Below are 27,614 nucleotides of genomic sequence, written 5' to 3'. Positions count from 1 at the left end.
AAAGGCTCTGAAGCCAATAAACAGCCATTAAATGGTAACCGACCTGAGTTAGTTTACTGCAAGCTCCAAGTAGGATCCTCTCAGGAAGATGCAGGTGGGAGCCCAGCAGTGAGCAGGACCAGAGAGGAGATCCCACCTCTTGCTGCAGGGAGGGTGGTGCGCAAGAGGACGAAGTTTCAGAAATGAACTCAAGACTCCTTCTTGCTTCTGCCTCCAGCAAGACCTGGAGTTATGCAGCAGCGTTATGGAGGACGCGGATTGGTTGCATCTTTTATGACGTGGTGCATCCTCACAGCTAGGCAAGCTGTCCAATCAGGTGTGGTAGCATAAGTGCTACGTAATCCCATGGAATCTTGACATCATAGTAGTCAACCAGTTCCGTGGTAGAGAGGCCCTAGGAGGGGCTCCAACACTCAGAACTCTGAATGTAGCCCACGTCCATTGTTCTCGTACCTTCTTCCATAGCAGGAAGCTGCTCATCTAGGACCTCGGGACATGGTGTGTGGGGCCGAGCTTGAGGAGAGGGGAAGGCAGGGTGGGGAAGTTGTCAGAAAAGGCTGGCAGGATGTGGGCTTCCCAGAGGCTGCTGCTGGAGCCTGTAGGCCCCCTCTCGTTGCTGATACGACCCTCCACTCAGCCCCTTCTGGTCTGCAGTATGGGGGCTGGACTGGCACCCGGGACCCCAGCGTCCTGTTCCTTTCCTGCTCACAGTCCAGGGGCCATCCCTGGGCAGCTGTTGGTGGCATCCCCTTGTCTTCCCCGATTGTGCAGTGGGGACAGGATGGTCATTATGGAGCATATGGGTTGTGTGCTGGGTTCCTGCAGCAAAGAGCTGTCACTTATGGGATCCTCAGTTCCTCTTCTCCCCAGGGTGACAGCATTCCCCAAGTTTTCTGAATAGTTCAGAAGCTGAGTCTCAGTTCATGGCCCCTGACTTCTTAGCGTAGCTCTTTCTGGGAGTCTGACCACGTTTTCTGTTGGTAACAACAGCGTCACAGACCAGGTAAGTTAATGAAACAGTTTTATTTTGATCAGGGCTTTGGTTGAGGTTTTAGGGGGACAAGATGACACTGTATTTTGGTCTTGGATGTCATCTGAGCCTTTACATGTTCCCTGAATTTTCAAATAAGAAATTTTAGCTAGTCACATTTATCAATGTTTTTAAAACTGTTTCTGTTCCATGAAAACCTTCCCAACCCCAAAAATATAATTCTTGTTTTTTGAGTTTTAATTTTTATTTTGATGTAGGGTGATTGTTTTCAAAGTTATTGGAGTATAATTGACAAACAAAATTTGTATATATTCAAGGCCTGCACCTTGATGTTTTGATATGTGAAGAGACTTTTTAAAAATTTATGGAAATTTCACTGTTTAATCCTGTTTTTCCAAACCTTTTGCAGTTCCCTTGTACATATACATTCTGAAATGATTAGGACAAACTAATACATCCATCACCTTACATAGTTTTTAAAAGAAAACCTAGTGCCTTAACAAGTTGTGAATATCTAATCATATATTCATAACATTTCTGGGCTGTACATTATCTCCTAACTGTAAATGTGTGTCATTCAACTAACATCTTCCATTTCCTTCACTCTCAGCACCTAGCAACCACTGTTCTCTTCTTAAGTTTGACTTTCTGAGATTCCATAAATAAGGGAGATTGTGTGGTATTTATCTTTCTGTGACATTTCAATCAGCCTAATGGTATATTCATACTTTTCAATCCAGATTGTGACAAAATGTCAGAATTTCCTTGTTAAGGTTGAATGTGACTCCATTGTGTGTGTCTGGCATTTTCTCCACTCATCTGTTGATAGACAATGTTTATTTATATATCTTATTCGTGTGAATAATGCTCACATGAACATGGTTGTGCAGTTGTATCTTTGAGATAGTAATTTTATTTCTTTAGATGCACATCCAATAGTGGGAATGCTTTATCATTTGTTAGCTCCATTTTTAATTTTATTTGAGACACCTCCATAGTGTTCTCCATAGTGGATGTACCAATTTACATTTCTATAAACAATTTATATGTTCCCCTTTCTCCAATGCTGGTTCAATATTTATGTTTTTTTACTTTTTTATATTAGCTATTTTTACATACGTGTGATCATAACCATTGTGGTCTTGATAGCAGTGCTGAGACCCTTTTAAATGCCTGTTGGCTGCTTATGGAAAAACTGATCCGATCCTTTGTCCATTTTTTATTACAATATTTCCTTTTGAATTGTGTCTATTCTTTATATTAATCCTTTAATCAGCTATGATTTGCCAGTATTTTCTCTCATTCCTTGCTTTCACTTTTCAGCTTTTCCTTTAGTATGCAGAACTTTTTTTTTTTTTTTGCAGTCCTACTTCCTTATTTTTACTTTTGTCACCTGTACATTTGGAGTCATACCTAAATCATTATAAAAGTCTGGCAAAGCCACAGTTTTAGATGTTGGTGATTTGAATCAGTGGATGAGAATGTCCTCTCTTTCTCTCTCCTTCTCCCTCTCCCCCTCTCTCTCTCTGTTTCTCTGTGTGTCTCTTTTTCCTTGAAACTAATTAATTGAGAAATTCTTTAAAAACTTCATGGAGTAATTGGTACCAAATCAGATCTAGATGATAGTGAGTTCCTTGTGTTACATAGCATTGTAGGTGACAACAGTCCACTGTAAGCTATCCCATATTTTAGGAACAAATAGAGGAAAGGTGCTCCAAGGACCTGATTTTGAAGTATAATGTCAGAGAAGGGAAAATGTTGTTTACTCCAATTTGAATAAATTCAGTACACACTGTGTGCATGAATTAAAATCTCTCACTGCAGTCCAGAGGTATGTATAATTATTGTCAACAAAATAAACTTAAAACATCGTTCTTGGTGTATAACATTAAGGGGTGTTAAAATACTTAAATTAGTATCACAACTAAAATTCTGATCTTTGGGGCTGGTGCTGCGGCTCACGAGGCTAATCCTCCGCCATGCAGCGCCGGCACCCTGGCTTCTAGTCCCGGTAAGGGCGCCGGAATCTGTCCCGGTTGCCCCTCTTCCAGGCCAGCCCTCTGCTGTGGCCCGGGAGTGCAGTGGAGGATGGCCCAAGTCCTTGGGTCCTGCACCCCATGGGAGACCAGGAAAAGCACCTGGCTCCTGGCTTTGGATCAGCGCAGTGCACCGGCTGCAGCGCGCGGTCATTGGAGGGTGAACCAACGGCAAAGGAAGACCTTTCTCTCTGTCTCTCTCTCTCACTGTCCACTCTGCCTGTCAAAAAAAAAAAAAATTCTGATCTTTGGAAGCAGTTTATTCATACAAACATAATCTAAAAATATGTGAATTGGCATTTTTTAAAGATTTATTTATTTGATAGAGTTACAGAGAGAGGTAGAGACAGAGAGAGAGAGGTCTTCTATCCACTGGTTCACTCCTCAAATGGTCACAATGGACTGAGCTGAGCCTATCCAAAGCCAGGATCTTCTTCTGGGTCTCCCACATGAGTGCAGGGGCCCAAGGACTTGGGCCATCTTCTACTGCTTTCCCAGGCCATAGCAGAGAGCTGGATCAGGAGAGGAGCCGCGGGACTAGAACTGGTGCCCATATGGGATGCCGGCATTCAGGCCAGGGCTTTGACCCACTGTGCCACAGCACCAGCCCCATGAATTGGCATATTGTCATTCTAAGTGGAGTGATTAGGAGGCAGTATTTTACCTTACAATGGTAATTAGTACAACTTTTTAATTGTTTCATATAAGAAAAATGAAGTATTTCTTTAAGAGTATATGGAATTAGGGGCAGAGCCAAGATGGCGCAATAGTGAGGACGCTCACTGATAATCCAGGAAAAGATAGGTTGATAAAAGAGGAATTACAGTAATCACATGGAAAGGCTTGGGGGAAATAATGTAGAGGAAACCCTTCTGGATCTAGTGGATGTGACACAGAAGACCAGCGGGGAGAGCAGGGACGCCCACAGCTCTGAGTCCACACATCGGCGCTGGAAGGGGAGGTGAGCTCAGTAACCGTAGACATTGGTGGGGAAACGGTGGACAGAGTCTAGAGGGAAGCAGGCTTTTGGAGGGAAAGTTCATCAGACTGACTACAGGAGAGAAGGAAGAAAAAAAAGTGTGGGGGGGTACTGGTATGGGCAAGTTTCTCTCTCCACCGACCTTGCAAAGGTGAGCAAGAGACAAAGAGCAGGTGCCATTCTGGATATACATAACAAAAGGGTAGAGCTAATGAACTGAGGTGCTACAATTCAGTGGCCTAGGCAACCCAGTGGGAGTCTGCAGGAGAAACTGAGCCCACACAGATTCTTTGGGCAGAAGCCAGAGATCGGAAGCTAAATACCATCAATTCTGCTCAGCCATGTGGTATTACTTACCTCCTGAATAAGAAAAAAATTATGGTGACTTGATCAGCCCTCACCCTGACTGTTGATGAGCAACTTGATATGTTATCCCTCTTAGTATTTTTTTTGTTTGTTCTACTTAATGCTTTTGGTTGAATACTGTAATCAATACACAATTCTTCTTAAGTGCTGAAACTTAACTGAAAAGTGATCACTGTTAAATATAAAAGTGGGAATAAGAGAGGGAAGAGATGTGCAATTCGGGACATGCTCAAGCTGACTTACCTCAAACGGTAGAGTTAGAAACATACCAGGGGATTCCAATTCAATCCCATCAAGGTGCAATGTACCAATGCCATCTCACTAGTCCCAGTGATCAATTTCTGTTCACAATTGATCATAATGAAAGGACTAAGAACCAAAGGGATCACATAAACAAGAATAGTGTCTGCAAATACTAGCTGATAGAATAGAAAAGGGAGAGAATGATCCAACATGGGAAGTGAGATACACAGCAGACCCATAGAATGGCAGATGTCCTAAACAGCACTCTGGCCTCAGAATCAACTCTTAAGGCTTGTGGATCTGGCTGAAAAGCCCTTGAGAGTATTTCAGGCATGGAAAGCCAAGACACTCTGGGGAAAAAAATGACCTAAATGAAAGATCTCCACGAGTGAGATCCCAGTGGAAAGAACGGGTCATCAAAGAAGGAGGTACCTTTCTCTGAAGGGAGGAAAGAACTTCCACTTTGACCATGGCCTTGGCTAAAAATTATCAGAGTCAGTGAACTCAGGGGGCTTCCATAGCCTTGGCAGCTCATGACAAGAGCCTAGGTTGATTACTGAGGCCATAAACAGGAGTGTCAATTTGTTAAGTCAACAACAGGAGTCACTGTGCACCTACTCCTCATGTAGGATCTTTGTCCTTAGTGTGCTGTACATTGAGATTTAATGCTATAGCTAGTACTCAAACAGTATTTTTCACTTTATGTTTCTGTGTGGGAGCAAACTGTTGAAATCTTTACTTAATGTATGCTAAACTGATATTCTGTATATAAAGAGAAACGAAAATGAATCTTGATGTGAATGGAAGGGGAGAGGGAGTGGGAAAGGGGAGGGTTGTGGGTGGGAGAGATGTTATGGGGGGGAAGCCATTGTAGTCCATAAGCTGTACTTTGGAAATTTATATTCATTAAATAAAAGTTTAAAAAAAGTTAATTAAATAAATAAATAAATAAAAAGAGAGAGATTTACCACACATAACATGAGGGTGTCACCTTTGCACACCCTTAACTCAGAAGAACCAAGCAGAGCTCTCTGGCCACACCCATCTCAAGCCTCCAAGGCTCCTCCAACAGCAGGCAGTCCACTTAACACAGACATAGTATTAAAAAAAAAACCTCACTTTGAGGGAAGAAGAATTAACAATGCCAAGCAACAAACACAAAAATCAAGGGAACAAGATCAACAAAGACACTATGATGCCTACAAATAAACAAAACACCCCAAGCCAAGATTATGAAGATGATGAGATAGAAGAAATGCAAGATACGGATTTCAAAAAATTTATGATAAGAACATTTAGAAGTTTTCAAAAGCAAATCCTTGAACTACAGAAATCCTTATTGGACAGGATAGAAAATCTCTCTCATGAAAATGAAATTTTAAGGAAGAATCAAAATGAAATGCAGAAACTAGTAGAACAGAAAAGTGTGATAGTGAAGAGAAATCAAAATGAAATGAAGAATTCAATAGATTAAATAACAAACACATTAGAGAGTCTAAAAAACAGAGTCAGTGAAACAGAATGAGAATATCGGACTTAGAAGACAGAACACAGGAAAACATACAGTCAAACCAAAGAAAAAAAGAGGAAATTAGAAATCTAAAAAATATTGTGGGGAATCTTCAGGATACTATTAAAAAACCAACATTCGAGTTCTAGGAGTTCCTGAAGGCATGGAGAGAGAGAAAGGATTAGAAGGCCTTTTCAGTGAGATACTAGCAGAGAACTTTCCAGGTTTGGAGAAGGACAGAGACATCCTAGTACAGGAAGCTCACAGAACCCCTAGTAACCCCTAGTAAACATGACCACGACACGTTGTAATTAAACTGACCACAGTGAAGCATAAAGATCCTAAAATGTGCAAGAGAGAAACATCAGATTACTCTCAGAGGATCTCCAATTAGACTCACAGCAGACTTCTCATCAGAAACACTACAGGCTAGGAGGGAATGGCGAGACATAGCCCAGGTGCTAAGAGAGAAAAATTGCCAGTCCAGAATATTATATCCTGCTAAGCTTTCATTTGTGAATGAAGGTGAAATAAAGACTTTTCATAGCAAACAGAAATTGAAAGAGTTTGTCGCCACTCGTCCAGCCCTGCAAAAGATGCTTAAAGATGTGCTACACTCAAACACAGAAACATGGCCATCAATATGAAAGAAGGTAAAGGAAGAAAACCTACCAGTAAAAGAGCATAGGAAGCTCAAAGCATATACTAGAAAATATCTTTGGGAAAATGGCAGGGCAAAGTCACTATGTATCAATAGTCACATTAAATGTTAATGGACTTAACTCTCCAGTCAAAAGGTACAGACTGGCTGAATGGATTAAGGAACAAAACCCAACTATTTGCTGCCTACATGAAACACATCTTTCTGACAAAGATGCATGCAGACTGAAAGTGAAAGGTTGGAAGAAGATATTCCGTGCCAACAGAAACCAAAAAAATAGCAGGTGTAGCCATATTGATATCAGACAAAATAAACTTTAATAGAAAAACTGTTAAGAGAGACAAAGAGGGGCACTATATAATGATTAAGTGTTCAACAGGAAGATGTAACTATTATAAATGTATATGCACCTAATTATGGGGCACCAGTCTATTTAAAAGATATGTTAAGGGACTTAAAGGGAGACTTAGATTCCAATACAATAGTACTGGAGGACTTCAATACTCCACTCTCAGAAATAGACAGATCATCCAGACAGAAGATCAACAAGGAAACAGCAGATTTAATCAACACTATTGCCCAAAAGGATCTAACAGATATCTACAGAACTTTCAATCCTACATCTAAAGACTTTACATTCTTCTCAGCAGTGCATGGAACCTTCTCGAGGATTGATCACATACGAGGCCATAAAGCAAGTCTCAGCAAATTCAAAAGGGTTAGAATCATACCATGCAGCTTCTCAGACCACAGCAGAATGAAGCTGGAAATTAGCAACTCAGGAAACCCCAGAAAGTATGCAAACACATGGAGACTGAACAACATGCTCCTGAATGAACACTGGGTCATTCAAGAAATCAAAATAGAAATCCAAAACTTTCTGGAAGTAAATGAGAATAACAACACAACATATCAAAACTTATGGGATACGGCAAAAGCAGTATTGAGAGGCAAGTTTATAGCAAATAGGTGCCTATATCAAGAAATTGGAAAGGTACCAAATAAATGAGCTTTCAGTGCATCTCTAGGACCTAGAAAAACTGCAGCAAACCAGACCCAAATTTAGTAGGAGAAGAGAAATAATTCAAATCAGAGAAGAAATTAACAGGATTGAATAAAAAATATTACAAAAAATCAGCCAAGCGAAGAGCTGGATTTTTGAAAAAATAAAAAAAATTGACATCCCATTGGCTCAACTAACTAAAAAAAGAAGAGAAAAGACCCAAATCAATAAAATCAGAGATGAAAAAGGAAACTTAACAACAGACACCACAGAAATAAAAAGAATCATCAGAAACTACTACAAAGAGTTGTATGCCAGCAAACAGGAAAATCTATCAGAAATGGATAAATTCCTGGACACATGCAATCTGCCTAAATTGGACCATGAAGACATAGAAAACCTAAATAGACCCAAAACTGAAACAGAAATTCAAACAGTAATAAAGTCCCTCCCAACAAAGAAAAGCCCAGGACCAGATGGATTCACTGCTGATCTACCAGACATTTAAAGAACTAAATCCATTCTTCTCAAACTATTCAGAACAATTGAAAAAGATGGAATCCTCCCAAATTCTTTCTATGAAGCCAGCATCACCTTAATCCCTAAGCCAGAGGAAGATGCAGCACTGAAAGAAAATTACAGACCAATATCCCTGATGAACATAGATGCAAAAATCCTCATAAAATTCTCACCAATAGAATACAACAACACATCAGAAAGATCATCCACCCAGACCAAGTGGGATTTATCCCTGGTATGTAGGGATGGTTTAATGTGCACAAAACAATCAATGTGATACACCACATTAACAAACTGCAGAAGAAAAACCATATGATTATCTCAATAGATGCAGAGAAAGAATTTGATAAAATTCAACACCCTTTTATGATGAAAGCTCTAAGGAAATTGGGTATAGAAGGAACATTCCTCAATATAATCAAAGCAATTTATGAAAAACCCACAGCCAGCATCCTATTGAATGGGGAAAAGTTGGAAGCATTTCCACTGAGATCTGGCACCAGACAGGGATGCCCACTCTCAGCACTGCTATTTAACATAGTCCGGGAAGTTTTAGCCAGAGGCATCAGGCAAGAAAAAAAATAAAGGGATACAAATTAAGAAGGAAGAAGTCAAACTATCCCTCTTTGCAGACGATATGATTCTTTACTTAGGGGATCCCAAACTCTACTAAGTGCCTATTGGAACTCATAGAGGAGTTTGGCAAAGTGGCAGGATATAAAATCAATGCACAAAAATCAACAGCCTTTGTATACACAAGCAATGCCATGACTGAGAAAGAGCTGCTAAGATCAATCCCATTCACAATAGCTACAAAAACAATCAAATACCTTGGAATAAACTTAACCAAGGACGTTAAAGATCTCTACGATGAAAATTACAAAACCTTAAAGAAAGAAATAGAAGAGGATACCAAAAAATGGAAAAATCTTCCATGCTCATGGATTGGAAGAATCAACATCATCAAAATGTCCATTCTCCCAAAAGCAATTTATAGATTCAATGCAATCCCAATCAAGATACCAAAGACATTCTTCTCAGATCTAGAAAAAATGATGCTGAAATTCATATGGAGGCACAAGAGACCTCGAATAGCTAAAGCAATCTTGTACAACAAAAACAAAGCCGGAGGCATCACAATACCAGACTTCAGGACATACTACAGGGCAGTTGTAATCAAAACAGCATGGTACTGGTACAGAAACAGATGGATAGACCAATGGAACAGAATTGAAACACCAGAAATCAACCCAAACATCTACAGCCAACTTATATTTGATCAAGGATCTAAAACTAATTCCTGGAGCAAGGACAGTCTATTCAATAAATGGTGCTGGGAAAACTGGATTTCCACGTGCAGAATCATGAAGCAAGACCCCTACCTTACACCTTACACAAAAATCCACTCAACGTGGATTAAAGACCTAAATCTACGACCTGACACCATCAAGTTACTAGAGAACATTGGAGAAACCCTTCAAGATATTGGCACAGGCAAAGAATTTCTGGAAAAGACCCGGGAGGCACAGGCAGTCAAAGCCAAAATCAACTATTGGGATTGCATCAAATTGAGAAGTTTCTGTATTGCAAAAGAAACAGTCAGGAGAGTGAAGAGACAACTGACAGAATGGGAAAAAATATTTGCAAACTATGCAACTGATAAGGGGTTAATAACCAGAATCTACAAAGAGATCAAGAAACTCCACAACAACAAAACAAACAACCCACTTAAGAGATGGGCCAAGGACCTCAATAGACATTTTCAAAAGAGGAAATCCAAATGGCCAACAGGCACATAAAAAAATGTTCAAGATCACTGGCAATCAGGGAAATGCAAATCAAGACCACAATGAGGTTTCACCTCACCCCGGTTAGAATGATTCACATACACAAATCTACCAACAACAGATGCTGGCGAGGATGTGGGGAAAAAGGGACACTAACCCACTGTTGGTGGGAATGCAAACTGGTCAAGCCACTATGGAAGTCAGTCTGGAGATTCCTCAGAAACCTGAATATAACCCTACCGTTCAACCCAGCCATCCCACTCCTTGGAATTTACCCAAAGGAAATTACATTGGCAGATAATAAATATGTCTACACCATAATGTTTATTGCAGCTCAATTCACAATAGCTAAGACCTGGAACCAACCTAAATGCCCATCAATGGTAGACTGGATAAAGAAATTATGGGACATGTACTCTTTAGAATATTATACCACAGTAAAAAAACAATGAAATCCGGTCATTTACAACAAAATGGAGGAATCTGGAAAACATCATGCTGAGTGAAATATGCCAGTCTCAAAGGGACAAATATCATATGTTCTCCCTGATCAGTGACAACTGACTGAACACCAAAAAGGAAACCTCTTGAAGTGAAATGGACACTATGAGAAATGACTTGATCAGCCATAGCCCTGACTGTTAATGAACAACTTAATATGTTATCCCTCTTAGTATTTTTTGTCTATTGTACTTAATACTATTGGTTTAATTCTGTAATTAATACACAGTCTTAAGTGTTGAAATTTAACTGAAATGTGATCACTGTTAAATATAAGAGTGGGAATAAGAGAGGGAAGAGATGTACAATGTGAGACATGCTCAAGGTGACTTGCCCCAAAAAGTAGAGTTAGAAAGATACCAGGGGATTCCAATTCAATTCCATCAAGGTGGAATGTACCAATGCCATCTCACTAGTCCCAGTGATCAATTTCTGTTCACAATTGATCATAATGAAAGGACTAAGTGTCAAAGGGATCACATAAACAAGACTAGTGTCTGCTAATACTACCGATAGAATAAAATAGGGGAGAATGATCCAACATGGGAAGTGAGATACACAGCAGACTCATAGAATGGCAGATGTCCTACACAGTACTCTGGCCTCAGAATCAGCCCTAAAGTTATTCGGATCCAGCTGAAAAGCCCATGAGAGTATTTCAAGCATGGAAAGCCAAGACACTCTGGCAAAAAAAAAAAAAAAAATGACCCAAATGAAAGATCTCTGTGAGTGAGATCCCAGTGGAAAGAACAGGTCTTCAAAGAAGGAGGTACCTTTCTCTGAAGGGAGGAGAGAACCTCCACTTTGACTATGACCTTGTCTAAATATGATAAGAGTCGGAGAACTCAAAAGGCTTCCATAGCCTTGGAAACTCATGACTGGAGCATAGGGAGATTACTGATGCCATAAACAGGAGTGTCAATTTGTAAAGTCAACAACAGGAGTCACTGTGCACTTACTCCTCATGTAGGATCTCTGTCCTTAATGTGCTGTATATTGTTATGTAATGCTATAACGAGTACTCAAGCAGTATTTTTCTTTTTTTTTAACTTTTATTTAATGCATATAAATTTCCAAAGTACGGCTTATGGATTACAATGGCTTCCCCCCCCCCATAACGTCCCTCCCACCCGCAACCCTCCCCTTTCCCACTCCCTCTCCCCTTCCATTCACATCAAGAGTCATTTTCGATTCTCTTCATATACAGAAGATCAGTTTAGCATACATTAAGTAAAGATTTCAACAGTTTGCTCCCACACAGAAACATAAAGTGAAAAATAATAGATGATTTTTTAAATGATGATGAAATCAGATCAGACCTATTGTCATGTTTAATCCCAGTGGGTGTCAAGTTGGGAATTGATAATTTCTTTTTTTTTTTTACAGTAGATCAATTTAGTATACATTAAGTGAAGATTTCAACAGTTTGCACCCCCATAAAAACACAAAGTGAAATATACTGTTTGAGTACTCGTTACAGCATTAAATCTCAATGTACAGCACATTAAGGACAGAGATCCTACATGAGGAGTAAGTGCACAGTGACTCCTGTTGTTGACTTTACAAATTGACACTCCTGTTTATGGCATCAGTAATCTCCCTATGCTCCAGTCATGAGTTTCCAAGGCTATGGAAGCCTTTTGAGTTCTCCGACTCTTATCATATTTAGACAAGGTCATAGTCAAAGTGGAGGTTCTCTCCTCCCTTCAGAGAAAGGTACCTCCTTCTTTGAAGACCTGTTCTTTCCACTGGGATCTCACTCACAGAGATCTTTCATTTGGGTCATTTTTTTTTTTTTTTTTTTTTTTTGCCAGAGTGTCTTGGCTTTCCATGCCTGAAATACTCTCATGGGCTTTTCAGCCAGATCGGAATGCCTTTAGGGCTGATTCTGAGGCCAGAGTGCTCAAACAATATTTTTCATTTTGTGTTTCTATGTGGGTGCAAACTGTTGAAATCTTTACTTAATATATACTAAACTGATCTTCTGTATATAAAGAAAATTGTAAATGAATCTTGATATGAATGGAAGGGGACAGAGAGCGGAAAAGGCGAGGGTTGCGGATGGGAGGAAAATCATGGGGCGGGGGGAAGCCAATTTAATCCATAAGCTGTACTTTGGAAATTTATATTCATTAAATAAAAGTTTTAAAAAAAGAGTATATGGAATTAATTTTAATTAGGACAATATCACAAGAAGTATGGAATTAAATTGCAGGTAAATTTTTGTGTAAAATTTTATTGAAAAACATGCATGGTTATTTCATACTAAACAATGTCCATGAATTGTAAGGCCTTTGCATTTATGGGTTTAAATATATTTCAACCCAAATGAACATATTTCAATTTCATATTCCAGAAAATATGTGAAACCCCCTTGTATTTTCATTTTATTTTCTTCCATGAGGCCCAAATTCAGTCTGCCCAGTCCTGTCCCATATTTTCAGTGAATATTCTATGCTTTGTGCTGTGTTACAAGTTATGTAATGATAAGCACATTCTAATATAAACACATTTCCATTAATCCCAAATGCTTCATATTATCTATAGCACTCCTCATTAACCATCAGCCCCAGCACAGGCATTAATCTAAACCTATCTCCAGAGATTGACCTTTCCTGGACATGTCATAATGGGAAATGGGATGTTAGAGTATATGGGGATGGCTTTGCATTTCTTCTCTTTCTTTGTCTTTTGAATTGCATTATTTTGTGATCTATAATTTGATTGTCAGATTGTATAGCAGCATAAAGATATACTAAACATTGCTTTCTTTACATATCAGTATTTGGGTTGCTTTCACATTTGGTTTCATAAATATTGCTTCAGTATTCATGTGCCTGTGGATTGTGTCTCTCTTAGTGGCATGCCTGGCAAGAAACTACGGAAGCAATAAATAATCCCATGTAGAAATTGCTGGGAAACTGCCAAATTATTTTTAGAGTGGCTGCAATATTTTACTGGAAACGTATGAGGGTTTGTGGCGAGCGACTGGGAGCAACTCGGACTAGACTAAGTTACTGGAATTAAGACTTATTCTATGCATCTGCTTTCCCACAATATGGCGCTGAGAAGGGAGTAACAGCTTCTACACAGCTGCCTCCAGTTCAACCAATAAACAGCAGGACCTGCTCCTGATTGGAGGAGAGCAGCGTACTCGGCGTGTGGGTAGCAGAGTTGGGATTGGAGGAAGAGGACTATAAAGGAGGAGAGAGACAACATGCACCAGGAACATCTATCTGAAGGAACACCTGAGCAGCCCCTGAGAGAGCCGGCCGGCGTGGAGTCCCTTCCATGGAGGTGGAAGGGACGGAAGCCAACCCGGGAAGAACCAGCAGCAAACCCGGGGAGGGCCGAGCAGACAAAAGAACAGCGCAGGGTTTAGTGTCATTCCCCCACGAAGAGGGGGAGCGACAAGGGTTCCCTGTTCTCCACATCCATGTCAACATTTATCTATAGTGAATCAGAGTCATTTGACTTAAGAAGAAGTGTTATTTCCCTAAGGTTTTGATTTACATTTCCACAATGATTTATATTAAGTATAATTTTTTTAAAGATTTATTTTATTTATTTAAAAGACAGTTGCAGAGAGAGGTAGAGACAGAGAGAGAGGTCCTCCATCCACTGGTTCACTCCCCAGATGGCTGCAACAGCCAGAGCTGTGTTGACCCAAAGCCAGGAGCCAGGAGCTTCTTCTGGGTCTCCCACATGGATGCAGGAGCCCAAGGACTTGAGCCATCTTGCACTGCTATCCCAGGCCATAACAGAGAGCTGGATAGGTAGTAGAGCAGCCAGGACTAGAACCGGCACCCATATGGGATTCTGGCACTTCAGGCCAGGGCTTTAACCCACTGCACCACAGCACTGGGCCCAGAAGAATATACTTTTGCAGTATTAAAATCTCTTACTGAAATCAATGCTTCATTTAAAAATTGTATGGTTTTTTTTTTTGTAATTTTTTAGTATAAAATTCAAGTTTTGTGGGGCTGGCGCCATGGCTCACTTGGTTAATCCTCCACCTGCGGCACTGGCATCCCATATGAGTGCCAGGTTTTAATCCCAGTTGCTCCTCTTCCAGTCCAGCTCTCTGCTGTGGCCTGGGAAGGCAGTGGAGGATGGCCCAAGAGCTTGGGCCCTGCACCTGCATGGGAGGCCAGGAGGAAGCACCTGGCTCCTGGATTCGTATCGGCATAGCTCTGGCCATAGTAGCCATCTGGGGGCAGAGTCAACATAAAGAAGACCTTTTTCAGCCGGCACTGTGGCTCAATAGGCTAATCCTCCACCTTGTGGCACCGTACACTGTGTTCTAGTCCTGGTTGGGGCGCCGGATTCTGTACCAGTAGCCCCTCTTCCAGGGCAGCTCTCTGCTGTGGCCTGGGAGTGCAGTGGAGGATGGCCCAAGTGCTTGGGCCATGCACCCCTATGGGAGACCAAGGAAAGCACCTGGCTCTTGGCTTCGGATCAGCATGATTTAGTTTAATCAAGTTTTTTTCTTAAATTTCTTGTGGTATTTTCACTCTTTGATGCTACCTTGAATGTTATTGTTAATTATACTTTTAGAATGTTCATCACTGTTAAACAGAAATATAATTGATACTTATATCTTTATATTCTGCAAAAATACTGAGTTTTACTGTATTTTTGGAGTGGGATTTTAGTGACTTCCTCAGAATATATGTTACATGCAAGACTATGTGTTCAATATTACAAGTCAACTTTGCTCTTTTGTTTGCAATCTGGAGCTTTATTCTTTTGCTTTGTTCTTTTTTTAGTAGAATCATCCACTACACTGTTGAATAGAAGTGTTAAAAGTAGCAGTCTTATTCCCATTTTACAAGAGTTTATTGTAAATTTCCCATAGGTGCCCTTCCTGTGGTGGAAGTTTGCCTCAGTTAACAGTTTATTTAGGGTTTTAATCATAAATTGAATTTAGTCAATTTTTTTCTTTATTGAAGAGGTTATGAAATCTTGATTTTCTGATTATTACATTAAATATTTACACTTAATATTTTTATTTTTTAATTTGAGAGGCAGAGAGAGCTAGAACCCCTATCTTCTGGTTCACTCTGCATATGTCTGCAATGACAGGTCTGGACTGGAAACAAAATCCTGGCCTCCAATGTGGGTGACAGGGTCCCAGTTACATGTCCCATCCCCACAGCCTCCCATATTTTCCATTGGCAGGCAGCTGGTTTCAGAAGCCAGAGGTGAGAGTTGAACATAAACACTGTAGTATGCAATGCAGATATCTTACCCAGACTCTCAACTGAGACCAAATCTGTGCCTGTATGTCTGGTTTTGTTCAAATATCACACTGTTTAGACTACATTTGCTTTTGAATTAAGAGAATGTGAGGCCTTTAACTTTGATCTTATGTTCAAGAATATTTGGGTATTTAAATACTTTGACATTCCATATTAATTTTCTGTATAGTTTTTTTAAATTTTTGACTAAAAATAACTATTGGGATATTATGAAGAATGATTTGAATCTATAGATCACTAGGAACATTGATTTATTACATATATTTTATAATCCATGAACAGAGTGTATATATATATACATTTATTTGTGTGATCTTTAATTCATTTTAGTAATCTTTTATAGTTTTCAATGTTTAGGTATTTTATTTCCTTGGTTAAGTTTATTCCTAAGTATTTTATTACCTTTGGTGCTTTTGAAATTGAATTGTTCTCTTGATTGCTTTAATTTATTTATTTTTAATTTTTTTATTTATATAAGGTGAACAAATTTCATGTGTTTCATATATTCAGATTTAGGAACAAAGTGATACTTCCTACCCTACCCTCTCCTGCTCAGGCTCCCAACCTTCTTCCCTCCATTATGATTTTACTTTTAATTTTTACAAGACATACTTTCAGTTTATGTTATAATCATGTTTGACCCTCCACAAAGTGAAGGATTCAAGAAATAGAATGTAGAAGAAAACCACTGTTCCTTGAGAGTAAAGAAAATGTTATAATCATCTCAAAATGCAAATTTTGCTCCTAAACATTACATCTTTTATACTCTGTATATTAGTAACATATATCAAGGAAAACATACAATATTTGTATTTTTTGAGACTCACTTATTTCACCAAGCATGATAGATTCCAGTTGCATCCATTTTATTGCAAAAGACAGAATTTCATTCTTTTTTGTGGCTGAGTAGTATTCCACAGTGCATAAATACCATATATTTTTATCCAGTCATTACTTGATTGGCATCTGGGTTGATTCCATATCTTAGTTATTATGAATTGAGCTGTAATAAACATGGGCATACAGATAGCTTTAATATGCCAATTTAACTTCTTTTGGGTACATTCACAGTGTGGGATGGCTACGTCATATTGTAGATATACTGTCAGATTTCAGAGGAATCGCTATACTGCCTCTAGTAAAGGTTGCACTAGTTTACATTCCCACCAAAAGTGTACTAGGGAACTTTTCCCCCCTACATCCTCACCAGCAGTCATTGCTTCATATTTTTTGTATGACAGCCATTCTAACTCTGGTAAGGTGTAACCTCACTGTGGTTTTTATTTGCATTTCCTGGCCAACAGCCAGGAGTTTCTTCTGGGTCTCCCACAAGGGTGCAGGGGCCCAAGGACTTGTGCCATTTCTACTGTTATCCCAGGCCATAGCAGTGAGCTGGATCAGAAGTGGAGCAGCCAGGACTTGAACTGGCACTCATATGGGATGCCAGCACTTCAAGTCAGAGCTTTAACCTGCTGTGCCACAGATCGGTGCAGCTTCGGCCATTGCAGCCATCTGGGGAGTGATCCATCAGATGGAAGATCTCTCTGTTTCTGCCTCTCTCTAACTTTGTCTTTCAAATAAATAAAATAAAGCTTAAAAAAAAAAGAATAACTAAAAAAAACTGTATGGTTATCTCAATAGATGCAGAAACCATTTGATAAAATACAACATTCTCTCATGATGAATAAATAAACAGTTTTCATTCTTCTATTTGTTATTGTGATGTGTCACATTTGTTAATTTGCATGTGTTGAACCATTCCTGCATACCAGGGATACCACTTGGCCCAAGTGAACAATCATATTTTGTTCATCTGTGATACTGGTTTATAATTCTCTTTGTTGTATGTTTTTCTGGTTTTGGAATTAAGGTTATGCTGGTCTCATAGAAGCAGTGTGGGAGAATTTCCTCCATCTCAGTTGTTTGAAATAGATTGAGAGGAATTGGAATTCATTTTTCTGTAAAAGTTTGGTAGAGCTCAGCATGTAACCATCCAATCCTGGGCTTTTTCTATGTGGGGAGGGTCTTTATTTCTTATTCAGTCTCCATCTTGGTTATTGCTTTGTTTAGGTTTTCAGTGCCTTCATGCATCAATTTTTGGTAGATTGTGCTTATCTAGGAATCAATCCATTTCCTCTAAATTTCCCTATTTGTTGGCATATAGCTTTTTTCATAATTTCTGATGAATTTTATTTCTGTGGTATCTAACATTTCCTTTTTTAGTTCTGAATTTATTAATATGTGTCTTCTCCACTTTTTTTAATTATTTAGGCCTGTGGTGTATCAATTTTAATTTTTTCAAAAATAATTGCACTTCATTTCACTGATCTTTTGTTTCTTTTTTGTTTCAATTTTATTTCTTCTTTGATTTTAAGAATTTCTTTCCTCATACTAACTTGTGGTTTTTCTAGGTTTTGAATGGATTGTTAGATCATTTGTTTGATCCTTTTCCAATTTTGAGGTAAGCACTAATTGCTATAAACTTAACTCTCAGAATTGCTTTTGCTGTATATCATAAGTTTTGACATGTATGTTGTCATTTTCACTTCTTTCCTGTAATTTTTTATTTACTTTTTGATTTCTTCTATGACCCACAGTTCATTCAGGAGCAGGCTGTTCAGACTCCATGTGCTTGCATGCTTTCTAGAGTTTCTTATGTTCTTAATTTTCAGATTCATTCCACTGTGGTCAGAAAAGATACATGGTATGATTTCATTTTCTTTTAATTTGCTGAGATTTGCTTTATGGCCTAACATATGATCTGTCTGAGAAGGAGTTCCACGCACTGGTGATAAGAATGTGTATTCTGCAACTATGGGATGAAATGTTCTGTATATGTCAATTCTGTCATTTTGGTCCATAGAGTAAATTAGTTGTCTTCTTTGATTTTTCTTTGTCTAGTTGTCCTGTGTATTGATGTAACTGTGATATTGCTGTCGCCCATTACTATTGGATTGAAGTCAATGTTTCTGTTAAGATCCATTAACCTTTGTTTTTAAATAATCAGGCACTGGGGCTGGAACTGTGGCAAAGCAGGTTAAGCATTCCATATGGGCACTGGTTTGAGACCTCACTGTTCCACTTCTGATCCAGCTCTCTGCTATGGCCTGGGAAAGCAGTAGAAAGTGGCCAAAGTCCTTGGGCCCCTGCATCCATGTGGGAGACCCAGAAGAAGCTCCTGCCTCCTGGCTTCTGATTGGCTCAGCTCTGGCCACTGGCCATTTGAAGAGTGAACCAGCAAATGAAAGAACTCTCTCTCTCTCTCTGTAGCTCTGCTTTTCAAATAAATAAATGAATCATAAAAAAATGAAAAGCAATCATGCACCTGGCATTGGGTACATATACATTTACCATAGTTTCATCTTTCTTTTGGATTGATTCCTTCATTAATACAAAATGCCTTTTTGTCTTGTTTAATAGTTTTTGCTTTAAAGTCTGTTTTGCATGATATTATCACGGCTAATATTTCTCTTTTTTACTTTTTGTTATCATGGAATATCATTTTCCATCCTTTAACTTTCAAAGTCTGTATGTATCTTTGTAGCAGAGATGTGTTTATTACAGGCAGTAAAAAATGGATCTTGTGTTTTAATACATTCAGCTAGTCTGTATCTTTTTTTTTTTTTTAGATTTATCCCTCCACTTGAAAGTCAGAGTTACACAGAGAGAGAAGGAGAGGCAGAGAGAGAGAGAGAGGTCTTCCATCTGCTGGTTCACTCCCCAGTTGGCCACAATGGCTGGAGCTGTGCCAATCCAAACCCAGGGTCCAGGAGCTTCTTCAGGTCTTCCTCATGAGTGCAGGGGCCCAAGGACTTGGGCCATCTTCTACTGCTTTCTCAGGCCATAGCAGAGAACTGGATTGGAAGTGGAGCAGTAGGGACTTGAACCAGTGCCCATATGGGATGCTGGCACTGCAGGCAGCAGCTTTACCTACTATACCACAGTGCCGGCCCCTTGATTTATTTTATTGTTTTTCTTTTGGGAACTTCATGGTTTTATGATTGAGTTAATTTTACTCCTTATTGTGATGCATGCTCACCATTTATCTAGACCGTATATTTAATTACTAACAGTTTTCATTGGGCATAACTAGTTTACAAAAGTCTCACACACTAACATGACATGCAAGAAGTTGTAGCTCATAATGATTATTAATACAGGACTGAGTTTCACCTGAATATCAAATGAAGCTAAGTTAGTTTCTCCAGACTCCTTCACTCTGTATTTTGCTGTCACTTGCTGCTATTCAGGGGTATTAGATTTTGGCCTGTATATTCCTGCTATTTTTCTGTGCAAGGGTATAGGAGTCAGCCCTGTATCATGAGAACATTACTCTTTATCTCTAAATGGATTTAAGCAAGCAACAGTCACTCAGGCTGTGTGCTTCAGTGTGGCACTATATATAACAGATGCATAATAATTGTATATATTTCTTTTAAAAAAAAACATTTATTTGAAAGTCACATTTACACTGAAAGAGGAGAGAAAGAGAAAGAGAGAGAGAGGTCTTCCATCCACTGGTTCACTCCCCAATTGGCCACAATGAACCAGAGCTGCACCAATCTGAACCCAGGAGCCAGGAGCTTCTTCCAGGTCTCCCATGTGGGTGCAGTGGCCCAAGGACTTGGACCATCTTCCACTGCTTTCCCAGGCCACAGCAGAGAGCTGGATCAGAAGTGGAGCAGCTGGGTCTCAAATCAGTGCCCATATGGGGTGCTGGCACTGCAGGTGGTGGCTTTACTCGCTGTGCCACAGTGCCAGCCCCTATATTTTATAAGAAGTTATTTCAAAAGGTCCATGGGCAATACACATTATCATTTAATTTTATAACCATGAAATTTTGAGTACTTTTATATAAAGCTTAAAGAACTAAAAATCATTAGGATTATAGAATATATGTATGTTAATTCCACAGAAGAGAAAAATCTACCCAACCTGGATCTCCATGTCTGTTCAAGCTGATGTACTAAATTTTTAAATTGGTATAATGATTGAAAACATTAGAGGTTCCCAAAACAAATGTACCTATTATTAATCTATTTGATTGTAAGTAGAATATGCAATTTATTTTGTATTATTTTTAAAATAATTGAGGGCCAGCACTGTGGAAATAGTGGGTAAAGCCAGCAACTATGGTGCTGGCATCCCATGTGGCCACCAGTTCAAGTCCCAGATGGTCCAAGTATTTGGGGTCCTGCACCTATGTGGGCAACCCAGAAGGAGCTCCTGGCTTCTGGATTTGGATCAGCCCAGCCCTGGCCATTGTGGCCATTTGGGATGTGAACCAACAAATGGAAGGTCTTTCATCTCTCTCTATCTCTCTCTCCCTCTCTATATTTCTCTATATCTCTATCTCTAAAGCTGTCTATAATTCTTCCAAATAATTTTTAAAAATCTCTATAAAAATGGGTATAAATATTTTCAACTATTTCCTACAATACAGAAGAATAAAATAACTTTGAAGAAACATTAAAGAATTCATTTTAACTTTGGATAAAATTTCTCTCTCTCTTTTTTTTTCTTTTTTGACAGGCAGAGTGGACAGTGAGAGAGAGAGACAGAGAGAAAGGTCTTCCTTTTGCCGTTGGTTCACCCTCCAATGGCCGCCGTGGCTGGCGCACTGCAGCCGGTGCACCGTGCTGATCCGATGGCAGGAGCCAGGAGCCAGGTGCTTTTCCTGGTCTCCCATGGGGTGCAGGGCCCAAGCACCTGGGCCATCCTCCACTGCACTCCCTGGCCACAGCAGAGGGCTGGCCTGGAAGAGGGGCAACCGGGACAGAATCCGGTGCCCCGACCTGGACTAGAACCCGGTGTGCCGGCACCGCTAGGCGGAGGATTAGCCTAGTGAGCCACGGCGCCGGCCTATTTTTTCTCTTTTTAAAGATATATTGCACTCATTTGAAAGGCAGATTTATAAGGATGGAGAAACAGAGTCAGAGACTTTCCATCTGCTGCTTCACTCCCCAGATGGCTGCAATGGCCAGAGCTGGGTAAAACCAAAGCCAGGAGAAAGAAGCTTCATCCTGGTCTTCCATGTGGATGGTGGGGACCCAATCATGTGGGTCATTTCAGCTGCTTTCCCAGGCCATTGGCTGGGAGCTGGATAGGAAGTGGAGCATCAGGACCTGAACAGGTACCCATATGAGATGCCAGCATTGCAGATAGGACATAACCTCCTCAGCCACATTGATGAGCTCCTAAAATCACCTATTTCTAAAGAGTTGATTTTCATTTATATTCTTTTTATATAAAAGACTTATTTGTTTATTTGAAAGTCAAAGTTACAGAGAAGAGGGAAAGACAGAGAGATCTTCCATCATCTGGTTCACTCCCTAAATGGCTACAAAGGCAGGGCTTGGGTTAGGTCAAAGCTGGGAGCTTCTTCCAGGCCTCCCATGTAGATGAAGGAGCCCAAGCACTTGGCCAATTCTCTGATGTTTCCCCAGGCCATTATCAGGAAGCTGGATCAGAAGTGTAGCAGCCAGAACTTGAACTGGCACCCATATAGGATTTCATTCTCACAAATGGTGGCTTAAATGCTAGCCCCTCCTTGGCCAGCACCATGGCTCAATAAGCTAGTCCTTCGCCTGTGGCACTAGTCCTCCGTCTGCAGGTTCCAGTCCTGGTCGGGGAGCCAGATTCTGTCCCAGTTGCCCCTCTTCCTGTCCAGCTCTCTGCTGTGGCCCAGGAGTGCAGTGGAGGATGGCCCAAGTGGTTGGGCCCTGCACCCGCATGGGAGACCAGGAGAAGCACCTGGCTCCTGGCTTTGGATCAGCACAGTGCACCAGCCACAGCAGCCATTGGTGGGTGAACCAACAGCAAAGGAAGACCTTTCTCTCTGTCTCTCTCACTGTCCACTCTGCCTGTCCAAAAAAAAAAAAAAATGCTAGTCCCTCCTTATATTCTTTATGTAATTACTTTTAAAAGTCTCCTTCTAAATAAACAAAAGATATCTCTATTATTTACCAAGATTATTGTGCAATTTACTAATTGTCTCTATTTACAAGTCAAGCTAACACCAGGATTTGTTAGAAGACCTAAATGGGGAGCAGTGCTATGATGCAACAGGTTACGCCCTAGCCTGCCACACTGGCATCCTTTATGGGCACCAGTTCAAGTCTTGGCTGCTCCTCTTCTCATCCAGCTCTCTGCTATGGCCTGGGAAAGCAGTGGAAGATGGCCCAAGTCCTTGGGCTCCCGCACTCATATGGGACACCTGGAAGAAGCTCCTGACTCCTGGTTCAGATCAGCTGAGCTCTGGCCATTGCAGTCACTGGGGAGAGAACCAGTGGAAAGGAAGACATCTTCACTCTTTTTTTTTCTCTCTCTCTCTTGCTCTCGCTTGCTTTCACTCTCGCTCTGGCTCCACCTCTCTCTGTAACTCTGTCTTTCAAGTAAATAAAATACATCTTTAAAAAAAGAAATTTAATGAGTCATACCCCTTGGGCATAAACTCAGCTAAATCTACAGTGTCTGTAATCTGTCCATAGTAAAACTCAAGTCTGGTACATATCTCTCTTCAGCTAGACATTACTGTGTCCTTCCTTTAAGAATCAAGAACAGGGGCCAGCATTTTGGTGTGGATTAAGCAGCTGCTCACAATGCTGGCATCCCAGATGAACTCAGGTTCAAGTGCCAGTTCTGATCCAGTTCACTACTAATGTGCCTAGGAAAGCAGCAGAATGTTGCTGAAGTACTTGGGCACCTCCCACCTACCTGGAAGAACCAGTTGGAGTTCCATGCTCCTGGTTTTTGCCTGGCCCAATCCCAGCAATGGTAGTCATTTGGGGAGTGAACCAGCAGGTGGAAGATCTCTCTCTCTCTCTCTTTCCCTATCTCCCCCTTTCCCTCCTCTGTACGTCTGACTTTCAGATAAGTAAATAAATAAATCTCTTTTAAAAAAAAGAAACCAAGAAAGCAGAATAGATTCAAGAAAAAATGAAACAATTTTTAATAAAGAGTCCAGAACAGACTATTAATGTGCTACTACTCTACATTTGTCACTATGATGTGCTGAATAAAAAATAATTAACGTATATTATCCTGTACTTATTTGGATGATTGATTACTGGTAATTAATATTTAATTTTAAAGAAAAAAATTTCAAGTGACAATATTCATTGCAAGGTGTCCGGAGCATAACAAATCTTCCCAGGCAGATGAATCAATTAATTCACAGGCTTTTATTGGGATTCCGCTCCCGGGCGAGGTTCCCTGGTCCCAACAGAGCAACAGAGTGGGGGCCGGGGAAGTCCACATCAGAGATTGGGAGGGCTCCTTTTATAGATTCAGGGCATGGGGGTTAAAGGTTGAGGCGGGTCTGATCCTCATTTGTTGAACTTTAGGCACCCGCGGGGACCTTGACAAGAAATTTTCTTCCCAAGAAGTACAGGTAGGGACTTCTTCATTCCCACAAGTATAGGCCTTCCTTTCATGCGGATCCCAAAGCTACCATCCTGACCTTTTGATGATAGGAAAGGGGGTGACGAGTCTCTCTGGCTACTTCCTGCTGACTGGGGACATCATCTACAGGGGCCCGCTGCGGGTATCTTGGGGCTCCGCAGGGACAGGCATGTATGGATGGAGAAGCCTCTGGTTGACTGCCTGGTTGCTGAAGGCCCTGGTTCATTCCATTATCACCTGCTGTAAACACTTAAACAGACACTGTAGTATTCAAGTCAGGGTGAGAATAGCAACCAATAATCCTAAGAGTGGCATTAAGCAGGTAATGAAAAGATTTCATAGAGGAGAGGAAATGAGGGGGGTCTCTGGACCCTTGTGAGGATTGTTTGATGGACGTGGTTTAAATCTGACCCCAGCCGAGACCAGGAGAAAGGCCACTCAACTTTTGCAGGTAGAGGGGTTTGTCTGTAGAGAAATTCTGAATAATCATAAACGATAAAAGTATAAAACAGTTAGCCTAACAGACTGAGAAGCCAACAAGCAGAATACACCTGGTAATTTTGTCAATTAAAAAAGAATAAATGTTGTTACCATTTATGGAAATGTTTTGCAAAATTTCCTAACCAGGAGGCTGATACGGGAGGACTGTTGACTCAGGGAATTTGGGTGCTCCTCTAGCTTCCATTTGTACTGTAACTTGGATCCTTAGCTAATCCTGCTTAGTGTTGATTTCCAGCCACTGCTTTACCCAGGGAACTTGGAAGTAAAGCTACTTTGAATTCCTTCTCTCAGTGCTCTTAGGTCTATAGGGGTGGGGAATGTATGGAATGCAGGCCATAGAAAACTTGCAAAATCACTGGTCTGGCTCTGCCAAGGTAACTGCAGGTGGGACTCAAAATACAGTAAGTAGATCACAGGTTAATATTTAAAATTATAATTTTGTATGGCATATGAGCAGAACCCCAATAAAAGCCTGTGAATTAATTGATTCATCTGCCTGGGAAGATTTCTTATGCACCAGACACCTTGCATTCATCAGTAGAAAAAAGTTGAAACAAAGCACTCTCTTAATCTCACAAAGTCATGTGGCTAGGAGAAGGCATATCTGATTTTTTCTAATCAGCCTTCCTAAAATTTACAAATTTTTTTCTGGCAACAGTGAATTTGGCTCATCATAGAAAGTTCTTTGAAGGCTCTTGTTAAACTTGTTCCTCTTTGATATCCTTCTCTGAAGGGAGGAGAGAACTTCCACTTTGACTATGACCCTGTCGGAATAAGATCAAAGTCGGCGAACTCAAAAGGCTTCCATAGCCTTGGCAACTCATGACTAGAGCCTAGGGAGATTACTGATGCCATAAACAAGAGTGTCAAATTGTTAAGTCAACAACAGGAGTCACTGTGTACTTACTTCTCATGTGGGATCTGTCCTTAATGTGTTGTCCAATGTGAAGTAATGCTATAACTGTACTGAAACAGTATTTTACACTTGGTGTTTCTGTGTGGGTGCAAACTGATGAAATCTTTACTTAATATATACTAAATCGATCTTCTGTATAGAAAGATAATTGAAAATGAATCTTGATGTGAATGGAATGGGAGAGTGAGCGGGAGATGGGAGGGGTGCGAATGGGAGGGAAATTATGGGGGGAGGGCATTGTAATCCATAAACTGTACTTTGAAAATTTATATTTACTAAATAAAAAAAAACCATTAAAAAAAAACTTGTTCCTCTTTGAAAATGTAAATTTTACTGCACGATACTGCAAGAGGTAAATTTTTGATGTGTAGGAAATTTGAAAACCAATTATGCTTAGTCTCTAATTTCTGATTTACTTACAGAACAGAAATTACACAGATAAATTTCACTTTGTCTAATTTTTTAAAATACTCATTTATTTGACAAGCAGGCACAGATAGACAAGGGGAAAGACTGAGAGAGAGGTCTTCCATTTGCTAGTTCACTCCCCAAATGGACACAATGGCCAGAGCTGGACCAACTCAAAGCCAGGAGCTTCTTCACACATGGGTGCCGGGGTACAAGCACTTGCACCATCTTCCACTGCTTTCCCAGGTCATTAGCACAGAGCTGGATTGGAAGTGGAGCAGCCAAGGTATGAACCAGCATCTGTATGAGATACCAGTGCCACAGGCAGAGGCTTAATGACTATGGCACAGCACCAGCCACCACTTTATCTAAATTTACAGTAAACCTATGAGTTGCACCACAATGCAATTTTCTTTTCCTTCCTTCCTTCCTTCTTTCTCTCCTTCCCTCCTTCCCTCCTTCCTTCCTTCCTTCCTTCCTTTCTTATTTTTCTGTGTCATGAAGCTTGCACATTGCATCCAAGGACATGGACCAGGGAGAGAGGCTTATGATTACTGTGTGCAAGAACTCTCCTCTTGAGGGTCAAAGCATCTGACAAGGAAGCTCTCCTAGATTAAGTCCTCAAGTGCCTCTCTCAATAACAAGCGAGAGAAGGTGTGCTAACTGGAGAGCATCTTTGGTTGAATTAACACTGGGAGGTCTGAGTGTTGCTGGGGTCCTCATTGGGATATATTATGGGTAAAATCATTTGAATGTGACTATCCACCACTAGAGGGCTCTGTAGCATCAAATACATTTTCACAGTCATTGACATCTGATTCCCCACTGTTGTCCCTAGCTGCTCTTCTGGGGAAGAAAATCTGCTCCACTTGCAGGATACTTAAGTCCAGCAGTGGAGGAAGAATAATTGAAAGAGCCCACAGTTGAGTTCAAGGCAAAAAGACACTTGCTTCCATGTGAGAATGACTGAGAATACTGTCTTGGTTGGGTAAAAGTCATCATGAAGAGGATCAGGGACCTCTGCATCTCCAAGTATATTTCTACCTCCCAGCTGTGAACCCAGACTAGGGCATCCATTGAATAAACAATGATTCCATACTTCCATGTGGTGCTGCCCTGCTTAACATTGCCTGCTGAAATCATTTTGTTCCTATGTATTTTTACCCAGCACGGTTTGTCTTAATTTTCTCACTTCTGCCTGACAATATTCAACAATTTGCGCACTGTGCTCTTTACCTGCACACCCTGCCAGCAATTTTTCTTGATGTGCACTATACACCTAATAAATTGCCCTAATGATTTTTATTACTCCATCATTGTAAAAATGCCAGTATCATGTTCTTTAATAAGTTTGGCATAATACTGAAAGGAGGGAGCCTTTGCCATTGAAGACACTGTATTTGTGCTCACTAGTATTACCTAGATTAGGAGTAGTGTTATCCTCTGGTTATACCTTCAATTTGAACTAAATTCTAAAACATGAATGAAATTACTGATAATGAAGATGAAGCTGAAGAGAAGGAAGCCAA

At 40.3% G+C, this 27,614-nt stretch overlaps 2 long non-coding RNA genes across 2 annotated transcripts in view; both read left to right on the top strand.

Annotated features, from left to right (window-relative positions):
- The window catches only part of LOC127489323 (uncharacterized), a 403,737-nt gene that overhangs the window by 225,164 nt on the left and 150,959 nt on the right, over positions 1-27,614 (top strand). The window lies entirely within an intron of this gene.
- On the top strand, positions 385-27,183 carry LOC127489947 (uncharacterized). Its single transcript, XR_011381167.1, has 3 exons — positions 385-1,003; positions 18,269-18,318; positions 26,924-27,183. It is a non-coding gene; the product is annotated as an uncharacterized lncRNA (long non-coding RNA).

Source organism: Oryctolagus cuniculus, chromosome 12 (assembly GCF_964237555.1).
Source record: "Oryctolagus cuniculus chromosome 12, mOryCun1.1, whole genome shotgun sequence".
In the NCBI taxonomy this organism is placed as follows: domain Eukaryota; kingdom Metazoa; phylum Chordata; class Mammalia; order Lagomorpha; family Leporidae; genus Oryctolagus; species Oryctolagus cuniculus.
Note: the sequence above shows the minus strand (reverse complement) of the source record. Positions and strands in the feature narration are given on the sequence as shown.